Source organism: Alosa sapidissima, chromosome 1 (genome assembly GCF_018492685.1).
Source record: "Alosa sapidissima isolate fAloSap1 chromosome 1, fAloSap1.pri, whole genome shotgun sequence".
NCBI lineage: Eukaryota > Metazoa > Chordata > Actinopteri > Clupeiformes > Clupeidae > Alosa > Alosa sapidissima.
Window position 1 is genome coordinate 53,516,423 of NC_055957.1, and position 17,474 is coordinate 53,533,896.

Sequence of the window (17,474 nt, forward strand, 5' to 3'; positions counted from 1 at the left end):
GTGGAGAAGACGGGGACGGGGAGTGGAGTGTTGGTGCCGGTGCCTGCTGTGTCTGCTGGTGGTGTGGTGGCTGGGCCGCAGGGTAGCCAGGTTGGCTGCTCTGCGGCTACGGCTACCGCTAAGCCGCATGGCGGGCAAGATGGCCGCCTGAAGGTCAAAGGTGCGGCTGGGTCAGAGGTCGTGGCTGTGGGGAAGATGGTGGAGTCCAGTTGGGCGGATGCTTCTGCTTCGCAGGAGCAGGAGATGGTGGAAGTGTCGGCGGCGGCGGGGGCAGTGAAGCGCCCTCTAGTGGATGGGAGGGCAACGGCGGGTCCTGTGAGCCGGCAGAAGGTGGAGGCGACTGTGGTTGTACCGGTGGGGGCTCCGCCCCCGGTGGTCGGAGGTGGAACTGCACAGGGGCTAGGGAGGGGGGAGAGGCCGCCCCCTACTGCTCAGGTGGGGGGTTGGGACGTGGAGAGCGTGAAGCGGACGATGGGTTTGGGTTGATGTGGTTTGAGTGATGGGGTTGTGTATCTGTGTCTCTGTGTTTGTGGGTGTGCTGGTTTGATGTATTGGGTGGATTAAACAGTGTGTTGTGGGTGGGTAAGGTTTTTGGTAAATGTGTGTATGTCATTCACTGTGTTTGGCCGGGCCTGTGTGCCTGGGTCGTTGTGATGTTATGTGTGATTGTTTATGGCAGCAGCCTCTAGCTTAGCTTAACTTAAACTTCCTTCTGTATCTTTTGTGTGTTGTGTGTATCCTGTGTGTATCTCCTGTGTGTTGTATTTTCAAGGCTGCTTCGCTCTGTTTATGTTCAATAAAAAAAAAAAAAAAAATCTGTTCTTATCAGTTTAATATCTGATACGTCCTCTACCCGAGGACCATATATTAATCTGATTTTTGGAACAGGGAGACGGAAGAGGGGCTTGCTCCGTCCGCTCCACGCATCGACCCGGTATTGCAGCGACTCCGGGAACGGTGCACATTCCTTTGACTGTGTAAGAAAAGAACCAACCTGTGATGAAATCCTCCTTAGCAGAGCAGACGCAGCAGCAGGAGTCCTTGCCAGGTGTTTTGGCCAACCGCGCCACCTCCCTTTTCGGCCCCTTTTGGGTTTTCCCGCCCTTTTACTCTTTTTTTTTTTTTTTTTTTTTTTTTACACATTTAAATTTAAAGGGGATGTTGATACTGCCGTCTTGTTGCCACTGGGCAACGCCTCGGAGTCACCCTCACGTCCACGACCGGCGCCGTTCATGCTCTCCGTCCGGCGTGCCCTGTGGCAGCCATCGCTCGGGTTTCTCTTCATCTCGTACAAATCTTTCGCCTTTTACTAAAGATTTCCGTGGAGGGGAACTGCCCCGAGTTTACGGTATTTTTGGAAGCTCTGCTTCGGCGGAGCTGCACCTGCCTGTCCAAAGTCAAGCGTCGTGGTGTTTTGTTTTGCGGCGGCGGCGGCGGTCCGCTTTTGCTGGCCCCGCCTCCCCCCGTAACCATGTGAGCGCGGGGGGCGTCGCTAGAGGGGCCGCCGCACCCCGTGCAGTTGTGGGGTATCGCTTCTCGGCCTTTTGGCTAAGATCAAGTGGAGCACCTCGCGCACACGACGGGAAGGCGATGGGGACGTTGGGTCCATTGAGATTAAGGAACACGATCCGCTTTGTGGTTCCGGTGAGCAGGAGGACGGAGATGAAGAGGGAGTACTTTTCGGACAAGGTTTTGCTGGACATTTTTGATTTGGGAGTGCGGGAGGTCCTTTGCTTGCAGGAGTATCGGCCGCAAGGTACGTTTGACGTTACTTTTCGGACTGAAATGTTTTTTGAAATGGCTAAGAAGAGGATTAGTGAGAAGTTGCATGTGGATTTTTTGAGGGGTATGGTGCTTTGTTCGTCAGAGACTCATGTTTTTGTGCACATGTTCAATCCTTTTGTGTTAGAAGAAGATATTGTTGCTTTTTTGAAGAGGTATTGCCATGATGTGAGAGAGGGTGCTAAAGTGACTGATTCAAGGGGTTTCTGGACGGGAAGGAGAAGGTTTAAAGTGCGCTTTAAAGTTGGGGCTTCGCCTCCCCAGTCCTTCGCCTTGGGGCCAGACAGGGGCTACTTGTTTTGTCCCTGGGAGGCCTGGGGGTTGTTGGAAGTGTGGGGAGAATGGACATGTTAGAGAGGACTGTAAAGTAACCAGGTGCCGCCATTGCGGCTCTACGGAGCACATGGCAGCGAAATGTTTGGCTCCGAAGACCTGCAGTCTTTGTGGGTCTTCGGAGCACCTGTTTAGAGCCTGCCCAGGTCGGAAGAGTGCTGCTGTGGGTCGTGAAGAGTCAGAGGGTCGAGGACCGACGGACGTGCGGTCGGCTGCTGGAGAGGAGTCCCCTATACCCCCCGGGAGGACTCTTTCGAGGCTTGCTGATCCTTTGTCTGGCGGTGGCCATGTGGTCGCTAAGATGGCGGCTAACGACGAGCAGGTGGTGAGCCATGTGGTAACGAAGATGGTGGCTAGCAGTGAGCAGGTGGTGAGTGCACATGGAGCTGCTGCTGAGAGGCCCTCTGTTCCCACCCCGGAGGGTTCATCTCAGTTTGCAGCTCCCCAGGCAGTTAATGTTGTCAGTGTGCTTTCCCATAGGCCTACAGCTGATTCCCCCCAGGCTGTGGCTGAGGAGACATGTGCAGGTGTTGCTGGGGATGAGTCGGCGGGAGAGGTTTCACCTAGGTCATGGGCTGATTGCCCCTTCGATGAGGAGGGGGTGATCACAGGAGTGGTGTCAGCTGCAGGGAAGCGCCCCCTGGAGGACAGCGGGTCGGAGGAGACTCCGGTGCGCCGCCTCAGGTCGTGCCCGACAGTGCAGGTGTTTGGCCAGGTCACCCCCCTGGAGGAGGATGATGGCGATGGCGATGGCGACAGCGAGGAGGAGATTGAGGTCGATGATGGCAGGCCCTGTGAGGAGTTGGTGGTCGGCTCGGATTTGCTTCTGGGCTGGGACGAGAAGAATTTGAAGCGGCTGACTGGCATGGTCGAGCCAAGTGGAAGAGACTGATGGGTGTTTGCAAGGTCGACTGCGAGGATATGGAGGCCGTGGGCGACGAGGCCAGTTGTGTCGTGGTGGCTGGAGGCGGGGCCTCCCCGGATTTTCTTCTGGGGTGCGATGAGGACAGTTTGAAGGCTACTACTCTTCTGGTGGAGCCTAGGAATGTGGACTCTTCGCTGTGATGTGTGTTTGGTGATGGGTATGTTCTTGTTGGTAGTTTTGTGAATGGGCTGATTAAAGTCAAGTGACGTGTTCTGGCCCTAGTACGCATGATTGTTTGATGATGGCTGTGCATTTCATTTGTTGGGGTTTTGTGGCTTTTGGGTTGTCTGTACTGATGACTGTATGGTTTGGTTTGATGTTGTATGGTTTAGTCTGTATTGATGACTGTATGGTTTGGTTTGATGTTGTATGGTTTAGGGATGGTATAATTTTCTTTTGACGTCCGGTGGGCGTGTTTTTCTTTACTGGTGTTTTTCGGTCGTCCAGGGGGACGTATGTATGGTTTGACTCATGTCATGCAATAAACGAATATAAAAAAAAAAAAAATCTGTTCTTATCAGTTTAATATCTGATACGTCCTCTACCCGAGGACCATATATTAATCTGATTTTTGGAACAGGGAGACGGAAGAGGGGCTTGCTCCGTCCGCTCCACGCATCGACCCGGTATTGCAGCGACTCCGGGAACGGTGCACATTCCTTTGACTGTGTAAGAAAAGAACCAACCCAGTGGAACTGACTTGACTGACTGACTGACTGACTGACTGACTGACTGACTGTGATGAAATCCTCCTTAGCAGAGCAGACGCAGCAGCAGGAGTCCTTGCCAGGTGTTTTGGCCAACCGCGCCACCTCCCTTTTCGGCCCCTTTTGGGTTTTCCCGCCCTTTTACTCTTTTTTTTTTTTTTTTTTTTTTTTTACACATTTAAATTTAAAGGGGATGTTGATACTGCCGTCTTGTTGCCACTGGGCAACGCCTCGGAGTCACCCTCACGTCCACGACCGGCGCCGTTCATGCTCTCCGTCCGGCGTGCCCTGTGGCAGCCATCGCTCGGGTTTCTCTTCATCTCGTACAAATCTTTCGCCTTTTACTAAAGATTTCCGTGGAGGGGAACTGCCCCGAGTTTACGGTATTTTTGGAAGCTCTGCTTCGGCGGAGCTGCACCTGCCTGTCCAAAGTCAAGCGTCGTGGTGTTTTGTTTTGCGGCGGCGGCGGCGGTCCGCTTTTGCTGGCCCCGCCTCCCCCCGTAACCATGTGAGCGCGGGGGGCGTCGCTAGAGGGGCCGCCGCACCCCGTGCAGTTGTGGGGTATCGCTTCTCGGCCTTTTGGCTAAGATCAAGTATCGGAGACAGCGATGGTGGCGATCGAAACATGGACGGGGATCCCAAAGTTTGGAATTCGGTTCCTGGTACCGGTGGAGAAGAGGGCCATGGTGACTCGGGAGGTATTTGGAGCAAAGGTCGTCAAGGAGCGGCTTCGGATGACGGACAAGGAGGTGCTGTGCCTGCAGGGAGCGGTGGATGGGACCTGTTTCGACCTGACCTTCCGGACGATGGCGGGGATGATCGAGGGATATCGGCGGTGGACGATTCCGTCTGGGAAAACCGTGGTGGCGGAGGGGATGTGTGCGGCGAAGTGGGGCGCGACCAACACTGTCGTCGTGCAGGTCTTCAACCCCCACGTGCTGTTGGAGGATGTTCGGTGCTTTTTGGAACGGTACTGCATCGACTTGTCGGATGGGCAGCGGATCCTGGATTCTAATGGATTTTGGACGGGAAAATGGAGCTTTATCGCGGGCTTTCGTTCGGCTGGGGGTCGTGTGGTGCGGCCTCCCTACGCGTTTGCTCTGGGACCTGACCGTGGGAGAGTGTTTATACCGGACTTGCCAAGTGAGTGTTGGGGGTGTGGGGGTGTGGGGCATTTGCGTGGGGAATGTACGGTTAAATCATGTTTGCGTTGTGGGGCTGTGGGACATGTGGTGAAAGAGTGTGTAAAGTTGAAGGAGTGTGTTTTATGTGGGGGGACTGATCACTTGTTTGCTGGGTGTGAGATACGGCGTAGCTATGCTGGGGTGGTGACTGGCGCTGCGGGGGCTCCTGCTCTTGGTACGGGGGCTCCCGCGGTGTCGGGTGAGGGGAAGCAGAGGCCTGCAAAGACGGTGCCGGTGGTGCAGAAGACGGGGACTGGGAGTGGAGTGTTGGTGCCGGTGCCTGCTGTGTCTGCTGGCGGTGTGGTGGCTGGGCCTCATGGTAGCCAGGTTGGCTGCTCGGAGGCTACGGCTACGGCTAAGCCGCATGGCACGCAAGATGGCCGTCCGAAGGTCAAAGGGGTGGCTGGGTCGGAGGTCGTGGAGGGCGTGGCTGTGGGGAAGATGGTGGAGTCCGGCTGGGCGGATGCTTCTGCTTCGCAGGAGCAGGAGATGGTGGAGGCGGCGGCGGGGGCAGTGAAGCGCCCTCTAATGGATGGGAGTGTAACGGCAGGTCCTGTGAGTCGGCAGAAGGTGGAGGCGATTGCGGCTGCACCGGTGGGGGCTCTGCCCCCGGTGGTCGGAGGTGGAACTGCACAGGGGCTAGGGAGGGGGGAGAGGCCGCCCCCTACTGTTCAGGTGGGGGGTTGGGACGTGGAGAGCGTGAAGCGGACGATGGGTTTGGGTTGATGTGTTTTGTGTGATGGGGTTGTGTATCTGTGTCTCTGTGTTTGTGGGTGTGCTGGTTTGATGTATTGGGTGGATTAAACAGTGTGTTGTGGGTGGGTAAGGTTTTTGGTATATGTGTGTATGTCATTCACTGTGTTTGGCCGGGCCTGTGTGCCTGGGTCTTTGTTATGTTACGTGTTATTGTTTATGGCAGCAGCCTCTAGCTTAGCTTAACTTAAACTTCCTTCTGTATCTTTTGTGTGTTGTGTGTATCCTGTGTGTATCTCCTGTGTGTTGTATTTTCAAGGCTGCTTCGCTCTGTTTATATTCAATAAAAAAAAAAAAAAAAAAAAATCTGTTCTTATCAGTTTAATATCTGATACGTCCTCTACCCGAGGACCATATATTAATCTGATTTTTGGAACAGGGAGACGGAAGAGGGGCTTGCTCCGTCCGCTCCACGCATCGACCCGGTATTGCAGCGACTCCGGGAACGGTGCACATTCCTTTGACTGTGTAAGAAAAGAACCAACCCAGTGGAACTGACTTGACTGACTGACTGACTGACTGACTGACTGTGATGAAATCCTCCTTAGCAGAGCAGACGCAGCAGCAGGAGTCCTTGCCAGGTGTTTTGGCCAACCGCGCCACCTCCCTTTTCGGCCCCTTTTGGGTTTTCCCGCCCTTTTACTCTTTTTTTTTTTTTTTTTTTTTTTTTACACATTTAAATTTAAAGGGGATGTTGATACTGCCGTCTTGTTGCCACTGGGCAACGCCTCGGAGTCACCCTCACGTCCACGACCGGCGCCGTTCATGCTCTCCGTCCGGCGTGCCCTGTGGCAGCCATCGCTCGGGTTTCTCTTCATCTCGTACAAATCTTTCGCCTTTTACTAAAGATTTCCGTGGAGGGGAACTGCCCCGAGTTTACGGTATTTTTGGAAGCTCTGCTTCGGCGGAGCTGCACCTGCCTGTCCAAAGTCAAGCGTCGTGGTGTTTTGTTTTGCGGCGGCGGCGGCGGTCCGCTTTTGCTGGCCCCGCCTCCCCCCGTAACCATGTGAGCGCGGGGGGCGTCGCTAGAGGGGCCGCCGCACCCCGTGCAGTTGTGGGGTATCGCTTCTCGGCCTTTTGGCTAAGATCAAGTATCGGAGACAGCGATGGTGGCGATCGAAACATGGACGGGGATCCCAAAGTTTGGAATTCGGTTCCTGGTACCGGTGGAGAAGAGGGCCATGGTGACTCGGGAGGTATTTGGAGCAAAGGTCGTCAAGGAGCGGCTTCGGATGACGGACAAGGAGGTGCTGTGCCTGCAGGGAGCGGTGGATGGGACCTGTTTCGACCTGACCTTCCGGACGATGGCGGGGATGATCGAGGGATATCGGCGGTGGACGATTCCGTCTGGGAAAACCGTGGTGGCGGAGGGGATGTGTGCGGCGAAGTGGGGCGCGACCAACACTGTCGTCGTGCAGGTCTTCAACCCCCACGTGCTGTTGGAGGATGTTCGGTGCTTTTTGGAACGGTACTGCATCGACTTGTCGGATGGGCAGCGGATCCTGGATTCTAATGGATTTTGGACGGGAAAATGGAGCTTTATCGCGGGCTTTCGTTCGGCTGGGGGTCGTGTGGTGCGGCCTCCCTACGCGTTTGCTCTGGGACCTGACCGTGGGAGAGTGTTTATACCGGACTTGCCAAGTGAGTGTTGGGGGTGTGGGGGTGTGGGGCATTTGCGTGGGGAATGTACGGTTAAATCATGTTTGCGTTGTGGGGCTGTGGGACATGTGGTGAAAGAGTGTGTAAAGTTGAAGGAGTGTGTTTTATGTGGGGGGACTGATCACTTGTTTGCTGGGTGTGAGATACGGCGTAGCTATGCTGGGGTGGTGACTGGCGCTGCGGGGGCTCCTGCTCTTGGTACGGGGGCTCCCGCGGTGTCGGGTGAGGGGAAGCAGAGGCCTGCAAAGACGGTGCCGGTGGTGCAGAAGACGGGGACTGGGAGTGGAGTGTTGGTGCCGGTGCCTGCTGTGTCTGCTGGCGGTGTGGTGGCTGGGCCTCATGGTAGCCAGGTTGGCTGCTCGGAGGCTACGGCTACGGCTAAGCCGCATGGCACGCAAGATGGCCGTCCGAAGGTCAAAGGGGTGGCTGGGTCGGAGGTCGTGGAGGGCGTGGCTGTGGGGAAGATGGTGGAGTCCGGCTGGGCGGATGCTTCTGCTTCGCAGGAGCAGGAGATGGTGGAGGCGGCGGCGGGGGCAGTGAAGCGCCCTCTAATGGATGGGAGTGTAACGGCAGGTCCTGTGAGTCGGCAGAAGGTGGAGGCGATTGCGGCTGCACCGGTGGGGGCTCTGCCCCCGGTGGTCGGAGGTGGAACTGCACAGGGGCTAGGGAGGGGGGAGAGGCCGCCCCCTACTGTTCAGGTGGGGGGTTGGGACGTGGAGAGCGTGAAGCGGACGATGGGTTTGGGTTGATGTGTTTTGTGTGATGGGGTTGTGTATCTGTGTCTCTGTGTTTGTGGGTGTGCTGGTTTGATGTATTGGGTGGATTAAACAGTGTGTTGTGGGTGGGTAAGGTTTTTGGTATATGTGTGTATGTCATTCACTGTGTTTGGCCGGGCCTGTGTGCCTGGGTCTTTGTTATGTTACGTGTTATTGTTTATGGCAGCAGCCTCTAGCTTAGCTTAACTTAAACTTCCTTCTGTATCTTTTGTGTGTTGTGTGTATCCTGTGTGTATCTCCTGTGTGTTGTATTTTCAAGGCTGCTTCGCTCTGTTTATATTCAATAAAAAAAAAAAAAAAAAAAAATCTGTTCTTATCAGTTTAATATCTGATACGTCCTCTACCCGAGGACCATATATTAATCTGATTTTTGGAACAGGGAGACGGAAGAGGGGCTTGCTCCGTCCGCTCCACGCATCGACCCGGTATTGCAGCGACTCCGGGAACGGTGCACATTCCTTTGACTGTGTAAGAAAAGAACCAACCCAGTGGAACTGACTTGACTGACTGACTGACTGACTGACTGACTGACTGACTGTGATGAAATCCTCCTTAGCAGAGCAGACGCAGCAGCAGGAGTCCTTGCCAGGTGTTTTGGCCAACCGCGCCACCTCCCTTTTCGGCCCCTTTTGGGTTTTCCCGCCCTTTTACTCTTTTTTTTTTTTTTTTTTTTTTTTTACACATTTAAATTTAAAGGGGATGTTGATACTGCCGTCTTGTTGCCACTGGGCAACGCCTCGGAGTCACCCTCACGTCCACGACCGGCGCCGTTCATGCTCTCCGTCCGGCGTGCCCTGTGGCAGCCATCGCTCGGTTTTCTCTTCATCTCGTACAAATCTTTCGCCTTTTACTAAAGATTTCCGTGGAGGGGAACTGCCCCGAGTTTACGGTATTTTTGGAAGCTCTGCTTCGGCGGAGCTGCACCTGCCTGTCCAAAGTCAAGCGTCGTGGTGTTTTGTTTTGCGGCGGCGGCGGCGGTCCGCTTTTGCTGGCCCCGCCTCCCCCCGTAACCATGTGAGCGCGGGGGGCGTCGCTAGAGGGGCCGCCGCACCCCGTGCAGTTGTGGGGTATCGCTTCTCGGCCTTTTGGCTAAGATCAAGTGTTCTTACACACGAGGATTATCCGAGGCAGTTTGGCGATGTTGGACGAGATAGAGGCGACTAAGGGGATACCAAGGTATGCGATCCGCTACCTGATCCCGGAGACGAGGAGGGCAGAGCTGGATCGGGCTGGTTTCGGAGAGGTCATTCTCAAGGGCGTGTTGGGATTGTCGGGAGCGGACGTGCTCTGCCTGCAGGATTACCCGGCGTTGGGGCAGCACGACGTCACGTTTAAGACGGAGGAGGACCTGCGCGTGGCGTACGGGAAGGGGAAAGGAGATGCACGGATCGTGGGGATTAAGCGCGTGGTGTGGAGCGCAGCCAACGCGGTCGTGGTGCAGATGTTCAACCCGCACGTGTTGGAGCTGGATGTCCGGGGGTTCCTGAGCCGGTACTGTAGCTTGGTGTCAACGGGGCAGAAGGTCATGGACGGCAATGGATTTTGGACTGGAAAGTGGAGGTACAGTGTGCGGTTTCGTACTTCTGGGGAGGGCCGCCAGCTGCGGCCTCCACATTTGTTTGCTCTGGGGACGGATCGCGGGAGGGTGTTTTTACCAGACTTGCCGACTGTTTGTTGGGGATGTGGGGAAGAGGGGCACTTGAGGAGTGAATGTGTTGCGCAGCGGTGTGTGCGTTGTGGGGTGGTGGGGCATGTGGTGAAGAACTGTGGGGAGAGAAGGGAGTGTTCTTTGTGTGGGGCCAAGGATCACCTCTTTCTGAGGTGCCCTAAGAGACAGAGCTATGCGGGAGCAGTTTTGGGGCTATCTGGTGGTGGGGGGGTTTCTGTTTCCCCCGCAGGGGCTCCTCTGATGACTGGTGCGCTGGAGAGGAGGTCGACGGGTCCGGTGACGGCTGGTGTGAGCGGAGCGAAGGGAGCTGCAGTATCTGCTGGAGGAGCGGGAGCGGTGGCTGGTGCGAGTGGAGTGACGGGAGCTGCAGTATCTGCTGGAGGAGCTGGAGCGGGGCCGCATGGTGGCTGCCTGGTGGCTACGGCTACCGCTAGGCCGCATGGCAGCCAAGATGGCCGCCCAGAGGTCGGAGGGTCGGCGGGGTCGAAGGGCAGGCCGGGCGTGGCCACGGAGAGGGTCGGGGTGTCGAGCTGGGCGGAGGCAACAGCCTCCCAGGAAGAGGAGATGGCGGAGCTGGCGATGGTGTCTGGGAAGCGCCCCCTGGAGGGTGGAGGTCTGGCGAGTGCTCCGGTGCGGCGTCAGCGGCCGGGGGAGGGGGGTGGCGGCCTTTGGACGCTCCCTGCCCCTGGTGGCTGAGTTGGGGACTACGGGCGAGTCGGCGGAGCTGGAGTTGGAGGAGTCGATGGATTCGGTGGAGTCGGTGACGGAGAGGCGGACCGCAGGACGGGGGAGTCGCCCCCCTCCTGAGCAGATTGCTGGATGGGATGTGGACAGTTTGAAGAGGACTATGGGCATGGATTAGTGGGTTACTGGTGGTGGGTTTGTGTAATTAACTGTGTAATAGTGATGTAAGTGGGTGGGTGGGTTTGGGTTTGTGTAATTAACTGTGTAATAGTGATGTAAGTGGGTGGGGGGGTGGGTTTTTGTGTTAGGGGGTTGCTTTTGGCTGGGCCTGCGCGCCCGAGTCGTTCTCAAAGGGGCATTTGTGCCCGTATGTTGCAGCCTTTCTTTTTTCTCTTTTTCTTTTTCCCTGCTTTCTGAATTCTTCATGTTCTGGCTGTAACTATGCTTTGTATATTTTGATCTGGTATGAATAAACTTCAATACAAAAAATCTGTTCTTATCAGTTTAATATCTGATACGTCCTCTACCCGAGGACCATATATTAATCTGATTTTTGGAACAGGGAGATGGAAGAGGGGCTTGCTCCGTCCGCTCCACGCATCGACCCGGTATTGCAGCGACTCCGGGAACGGTGCACATTCCTTTGACTGTGTAAGAAAAGAACCAACCCAGTGGAACTGACTTGACTGACTGACTGACTGACTGACTGTGATGAAATCCTCCTTAGCAGAGCAGACGCAGCAGCAGGAGTCCTTGCCAGGTGTTTTGGCCAACCGCGCCACCTCCCTTTTCGGCCCCTTTTGGGTTTTCCCGCCCTTTTACTCTTTTTTTTTTTTTTTTTTTTTTTTTTACACATTTAAATTTAAAGGGGATGTTGATACTGCCGTCTTGTTGCCACTGGGCAACGCCTCGGAGTCACCCTCACGTCCACGACCGGCGCCGTTCATGCTCTCCGTCCGGCGTGCCCTGTGGCAGCCATCGCTCGGGTTTCTCTTCATCTCGTACAAATCTTTCGCCTTTTACTAAAGATTTCCGTGGAGGGGAACTGCCCCGAGTTTACGGTATTTTTGGAAGCTCTGCTTCGGCGGAGCTGCACCTGCCTGTCCAAAGTCAAGCGTCGTGGTGTTTTGTTTTGCGGCGGCGGCGGCGGTCCGCTTTTGCTGGCCCCGCCTCCCCCCGTAACCATGTGAGCGCGGGGGGCGTCGCTAGAGGGGCCGCCGCACCCCGTGCAGTTGTGGGGTATCGCTTCTCGGCCTTTTGGCTAAGATCAAGTAGAGTGAAGGGAGTTGCGATGGCAAGTACATCATTGTATGGGCCGGCCCCTCAGGTGCGGCTTAGGAATACGGTGAGGCTGACGGTGGATGACGTTCGAGAGCTGCGGATGAAGGTCGATTTGGACTACGTTATGCGGATCGTGCTGGATGGGCTGTTTAAGGTGGCAGTGGAGAAGCTGCTCTGCGTGATGGATTTCCCGGCTGCTGGACTGTTTGACATCAGCTTTTTCGAGCAGGCGGACTGTCTGGAGTTCTTTCGGCATTTTCAGCTGGAGCGGTCGCGGGAGGAGGTGAGGGGCATTTCTATCACTCCTTTGTTTGGACATGCTAGCACGGCGTTGTACGTGCTAATGTACAACCCGTGGGTGGAAGTGGAGGTGGTGGAGGCTTTTTTAAGGCGGTATTGTTCAGAGGTCCGCGGGGGGTTGAAATGCCTGAACCGATTTGGTGTGTGGAACGGGAGGCGCCAGTTCTTCGTGAAATTTAAGGAAGACCCAGACGGTGAGGACGGACTCCTGCACCCGCCGGGGTCTTTCTCCCTGGGGCCGAACCGGGGTTTTCTATCGTACCGGGGGCAGCCGGTGTACTGCAGGCGGTGTGGGGGACGGGGCCACATGAAGGCAGAGTGTACGGGTCCCGGCTGCAGGAGGTGCGGGAGCAAGGCCCATGAGGCGAGGGTTTGCCCAATGCCGAAGTCCTGCTCGATCTGCGGAGGTGGGGATCACCTGTTTCGGCAGTGTCCAGAAGGGAGGAAGTCGTTTGCGGCGGTGGCTGGGCGGCAGGAGGCTGTGTTTCGAGAGGTGGTGGCTGAGGAGCGTCTGGAGGAGCGGAGGCCGTGTGTGGGGGACGGGCAGGTCGATGCTGACGGCGGTGTGGGGCCTGTGGAGGACCTGCGCGGGGCACCGGCGTCGCTGGACACGGAGGTGGTGATGCAGCAGTCCTTTGCTGACCGTGTGCCGCTGCCGGATTCAGGGGGGAGTGAGGTGGATGGAGCTGACGGCATTTCGCGTCGGGAGGAGGTAGCAGCTAAGGCTACATGCGGGGGACCGCATGGCCAAGATGGCGGCTCACGTCTTCCTCGGGAGGTGGGCCTGGAGGTGGAGGAGTCGTCTTTGGAGGTGGCGCCACCTGGTGGTGGGGAGTCTGGCCGGTGGAGCGAGGATCCGGATGCCGAGAGGGTCTTCGCGGACTCCTTGCAGCTTGAAGACGTGCAGATGGGGGAAGGCCCGCGTGGGTCGAAGAGGCAGGCGGCTGCGGGAGAAGGGACCGGAGGTGCGTCAAAGGTGAAGGTGGTCCCGGCGGAGCTGCAGCAGTATTCGGCGGCGGCTGCGGCGGAGCGGGCCAGTTCGTCTGGGCAGCGGCTGGGGGACGTGCCGGTCATGGAGCAGGCACTTTCCCCTTTCTCGGCGCTGGAGGTGAGCGTGGACAAGCTGAAGGCTGGCGGGGGGGGGCGGCTCGTCGCCTGAGCTGTACTCCTCGTCTGAGGATGGCCGGTCGTCTTCTGGGAGCCCGGAGGTCGTTTCCAGTGGTGGTGAGGAGCGGGAGACGGGGGAGGGGAGCCAGAGCCCGTTGTCGGGACTCCTCAGGAGGGCCGTTCCTACGCGCGACCGGCCTCAGCTGGGACCGGTGTCTGATGGCGGGAGGGACGTCGGCCTGTCTTGACTGTGAGTAGCTGATGGCTTGTTCTTTGTTGTGCTGGACTTGGTTGGGTGGGATGGGGAAGTGTCTGGACTGTGATGGGGACTGTGGGTTTGCTGTGCTCTTTGGGATGTGGGTTTTTTCCTGTGTATTGTATGGGGGGGGGGGGGGGGGAGGGGGGGTGTGGGGGGGGGGGTTTCGGTGCTGAGGAGGGTGGTGGAGGGTTGTTTTTCTGTTGCAGGGCTGCCTTATAGGGGAGGGGGGGACGGGGTGGTCTTTGCAAGGGTGGGGAGGGGCGGTCCTTGTAGATGGGGCTGGAAATGACTTTTGCCTCCCTTAATGTAAGGGGGCTCCGGGACAAGGGAAAGCGGGCTGTGTTTTATGCCTCCTTGGAGGGGCTGGGGTTTGATTGTTTATTTTTGCAGGAATGCCACCTGCGGGACAGGGGGGATGCGGGTGTGTTTTCAAGGGGATGGGGCAGGGGGCCTTCTGTGTGGGGGGTGGGAAATGCTCATTCTGATGGGGTGGGGGTTTTGTTTGGGTCTTGGGATTTTGTGGTGGAAACAGTGGTCTGTAGTGAGCCGGGGAGGGTTTTGTGTGTGGACTGCACGTTTCGGGGCCTTGATTTAAGGCTGGTGAACGTCTATGCTCCTAGTGGGAGGGGGCGGCAGGCGGGGTTCTTCACGGGGCTCACTCCGCTGCTGACATGTGACAGGGTGGTGGTGTTAGGGGGGGATTTTAACGTGGATGTGCGACGGGGAGTGGGGGCTGGGGAATTGAAGGGGTTGTGTAGGGATATGTTGTTGGTTGACGCCTTTTTGGCTGTGGGTGGGGGGGGGGGCAGGGGAAACATGGAGTAACTCCAGGGGGGCGGGGTCGAGATTGGACTACCTTTTCTTTCCACGGGGGGTGAGCCTGCGGTGGTTCAGGGTGTCCCCAGTGTGGTGCTCTGACCATTGCATGGTTACTGCTGCTGTTCTCTTGGAGGGGTTGAGGCGGGAGAGACCCAGGTGGCGTTTCCCGAATCGGCTCCTGAGGGAGGCTGGGTTTTGTGAGGCGTATCGGGTGGCCCTCAGAGGGTGGTTGGCGATGAAGTGCCGCTTCTCCTCGAGGGCTGACTGGTGGGAGGGTTGGAAGGAGAGGACGGTTGGGTTTTGCAGGGGTTGGGTGGCCAGTGCCAACGTGGAGAGGAAGAGGCAGGTGAAGCTGTGGAACAGGGAGTTGGAGGAACTGTGGGTGGCGGGTGGGGATGTTGGGGACATGGAGGCAGTGAAGCTGAAGTTGAGGGACTATTTTGAGGAGCGGGCGCGCCGTTTGGGCGTGCAAGCTCGAGTGCGGGCATGGGAGGATGAGAGGCCCTCCAAGTTCTTTTTCAGGACGGTGAGGGAGCGCCAGGTGAGGAGGCATATGGCGGCGCTGGAGTGGGAGGGCGGGGGTGGCGACGAGAGGGGAGGACATGGCCGAGGTGGCAGCTCGGTACTACGAGGGCCTCTTTACTGAGAGGTGTGGGGAGGAGGGGGTAGTGGGGGGGTTTTTGGATAAACTGGAGGGTAGGCTGAGTGAGGAGCAGCGGGCGGAGCTGGATCGACCTCTGGAGCTTGGGGAGCTGGGGAGGGCCCTCCAGTCCATGAGTGGGGGTAAGTCCCCCGGACAGGACGGGTTGACTGTTGAGTTTTTTAGGGAATTTTGGGATGTGTTGGGGGGTGAGTTGGTCGAGGTGCTCGAGGAGCGGCGGGGGGCGGGGTTTTTATTGGGATCTATGTCAACAGGGCTCATCACGCTCTTGTTTAAGAAGGGGGACGCCATAGCACTGAGCAACTGGAGGCCAATCACGCTACTGGCCGTCGACTATAAAGTCTTGGCCAAGGCCCTGGCAATGCGGCTGGGGCCGGTGATGGCGTCCGTAGTGGGGGAAGACCAGACGTGTGGGGTGAGGGGGCGGTGTAGTGGGTTGAATTTGGTTTTAATCAGGGACATTACTTGTTGGGCAGAGCAGAGGGGATTGCCACTGGGGGTGCTAAGCCTGGACCAAGAAAAGGCTTTCGACAGGGTTAGCCATAAGTTTCTGTTTAAGGTGTTGGGGAGGATGGGGTTTTGGGGGGGGTTTTTAGCTTGGCTTGGGTTGCTTTATAGGGGGGCGGTGAGCAAGGTGGGGGTGAATGGGTTTTATTCCAGGGCTGTCCCTCAGGTAGGGGGAGTGAGGCAGGGTTGTCCTCTGTCTCCTCTCCTCTACGTCCTGGTCCTGGAGCCATTGCTGGCTGCCTTGAGGCAGGACTCACGGGTGGCAGGGGTACATCTACCGGGGGGTGGGGGGGCGGAGGCTAAGGTCTCCGCCTACGCGGATGATGTGTCCCTTTTCTTGACCACAGAGCACAGCTTTGATCGGGTGAATGTCCTCTTGGAGGAGTTCGGCAGAGCTTCGGGGGCCAAGGTGAACAGGGGGAAATCCTCGGTCATGTTTTTTGGGAAATGGGCAGGGAGGGTGGATCCATTGGGTGGGTTTGGAGTTACTCCAGATGGCCTGAAGATCCTGGGGTTGCATTTTAAGCGGGGGGATTGTGGGGGTTTTAACTGGGATGACCGGAGGGGGAGGGTGGGGAGACGCTTGGGCCTGTGGAGGTCGAGGTACCTCTCCCTGTCGGGGAGGGTCATGGCGGTCAAGGCGGACCTGCTGCCCCAGTTAAATTATCTGGCTTATGTGTTCCCTTTGCCGTTTTTGTGTGGTAGGAGGTTAGAGCGGGATGTTTTTTCTTTCATTTGGGGTGGTGGGATGGAGAGGGTGGCAAGGGAGCAAATGTTTAGGGGGGTTTCTGAGGGGGGGAGGGGGGTCCCGTGTGTCGCTGTGCGCGTAATGGCGATACACGTGGCGTTCCTCGCCAGGCTAGTGATGGGGGTTTTTGCCCACAAGGCTGCGGTGTTCGTAAGGTTCTGGCTGGGGTTCGAAATGAGGCGGCTGAGACCTTTGTCCAGTACGTCTCCCTGGTCCCTGGTCAGGCCTGGGCACTATGACAGGGTGGCAGATTTTCTGAGGGGGAATGGGTGGTGTTGGGAGGGGGAGGCCGTGCTGGACCACCGGCGCCTGTATACGGGGGTAATGGATAGGAGGTGGGAGGAGGGTGGGACTGGGGAACCCATGGTCAGGGGGATTGACTGGGGGGGCATCCAGCCCCCTGTTTTGTGTGGGGAGGGTAGGGATCTGAACTGGCAGGCGGCTCTGAACCGCCTGCCGGTGAGGGAGCGGCTGCATAGGCATGGGATTAGCCGCACTCCCCTGTGCCCTGTGGGGTGTGGGAGGGAAGAGACTCTGGACCACGCTTTGTGGTCGTGTCGGGGAGCGAGGGACACCTGGGCCATGGTACAGAACTGGTGGGGTGGGTGGGCGGGTCTGCCACTTTCAGCAGATTTGGTGCTACGGGGGCGGGGCTTGGGGGGTTTGCGGGTGGGGAGGAGGGTTGTTTTTTGGGTTTTGGTTTCTTTTGTGAAGTTGGCTCTGTGGGACTGGAGGCAGGGGTGTGTGAGGAAGAGGACCCCGGCACTGGCTCCACGGGTGGTTTTTGTTTGGTTTTTGGGGAGGGTGAGGAGGTGTATTGAGGAGTATGAGGGGATTTATGGGAGGGACAAGGCGAGGGAAATGTGGGGGGGGACTGCCGAGGGTGGGGGTGGGTTAATGGTGGGAGGGATCTGAAGGGTTTGGTTTAAATAAAGAGTGGTGTACTGGTGGTGGGTAGCGTAATTTTGATGACTCTGTGTATGATGTTATGATTTGGTGATTGGTGTTAATAAAGTCGTACAAAAAAAAAAAAAAAAAATCTGTTCTTATCAGTTTAATATCTGATACGTCCTCTACCCGAGGACCATATATTAATCTGATTTTTGGAACAGGGAGACGGAAGAGGGGCTTGCTCCGTCCGCTCCACGCATCGACCCGGTATTGCAGCGACTCCGGGAACGGTGCACATTCCTTTGACTGTGTAAGAAAAGAACCAACCCAGTGGAACTGACTTGACTGACTGACTGACTGACTGACTGACTGACTGACTGTGATGAAATCCTCCTTAGCAGAGCAGACGCAGCAGCAGGAGTCCTTGCC

General features: G+C 57.0%; 10 non-coding genes and 1 pseudogene across 10 annotated transcripts; all 11 read left to right on the forward strand.

Annotated features, from left to right (window-relative positions):
• Positions 1-777: 777 nt before the first annotated feature.
• LOC121683569 lies at positions 778-968 on the forward strand. Its single transcript, XR_006022831.1, has one exon. It is a non-coding gene; the product is annotated as a U2 spliceosomal RNA (small nuclear RNA).
• A 297-nt stretch (positions 969-1,265) lies between these two features.
• On the forward strand, positions 1,266-1,379 carry LOC121681736. The gene has a single exon (XR_006022266.1). It is a non-coding gene; the product is annotated as a U5 spliceosomal RNA (small nuclear RNA).
• A 2,120-nt stretch (positions 1,380-3,499) lies between these two features.
• On the forward strand, positions 3,500-3,700 carry LOC121684219 (annotated as a pseudogene).
• Positions 3,701-4,047: 347 nt separating this feature from the next.
• On the forward strand, positions 4,048-4,161 carry LOC121681742. The gene has a single exon (XR_006022267.1). It is a non-coding gene; the product is annotated as a U5 spliceosomal RNA (small nuclear RNA).
• Positions 4,162-5,950: 1,789 nt separating this feature from the next.
• Positions 5,951-6,143, forward strand: LOC121683968. The gene has a single exon (XR_006022977.1). It is a non-coding gene; the product is annotated as a U2 spliceosomal RNA (small nuclear RNA).
• A 339-nt stretch (positions 6,144-6,482) lies between these two features.
• LOC121681750 lies at positions 6,483-6,596 on the forward strand. The gene has a single exon (XR_006022271.1). It is a non-coding gene; the product is annotated as a U5 spliceosomal RNA (small nuclear RNA).
• Positions 6,597-8,385: 1,789 nt separating this feature from the next.
• Positions 8,386-8,578, forward strand: LOC121683975. The gene has a single exon (XR_006022978.1). It is a non-coding gene; the product is annotated as a U2 spliceosomal RNA (small nuclear RNA).
• A 347-nt stretch (positions 8,579-8,925) lies between these two features.
• Positions 8,926-9,039, forward strand: LOC121681843. Its single transcript, XR_006022312.1, has one exon. It is a non-coding gene; the product is annotated as a U5 spliceosomal RNA (small nuclear RNA).
• A 1,883-nt stretch (positions 9,040-10,922) lies between these two features.
• On the forward strand, positions 10,923-11,114 carry LOC121683573. The gene has a single exon (XR_006022832.1). It is a non-coding gene; the product is annotated as a U2 spliceosomal RNA (small nuclear RNA).
• A 336-nt stretch (positions 11,115-11,450) lies between these two features.
• On the forward strand, positions 11,451-11,564 carry LOC121681757. The gene has a single exon (XR_006022276.1). It is a non-coding gene; the product is annotated as a U5 spliceosomal RNA (small nuclear RNA).
• A 5,589-nt stretch (positions 11,565-17,153) lies between these two features.
• LOC121684253 lies at positions 17,154-17,346 on the forward strand. Its single transcript, XR_006023080.1, has one exon. It is a non-coding gene; the product is annotated as a U2 spliceosomal RNA (small nuclear RNA).
• Positions 17,347-17,474: the final 128 nt, after the last annotated feature.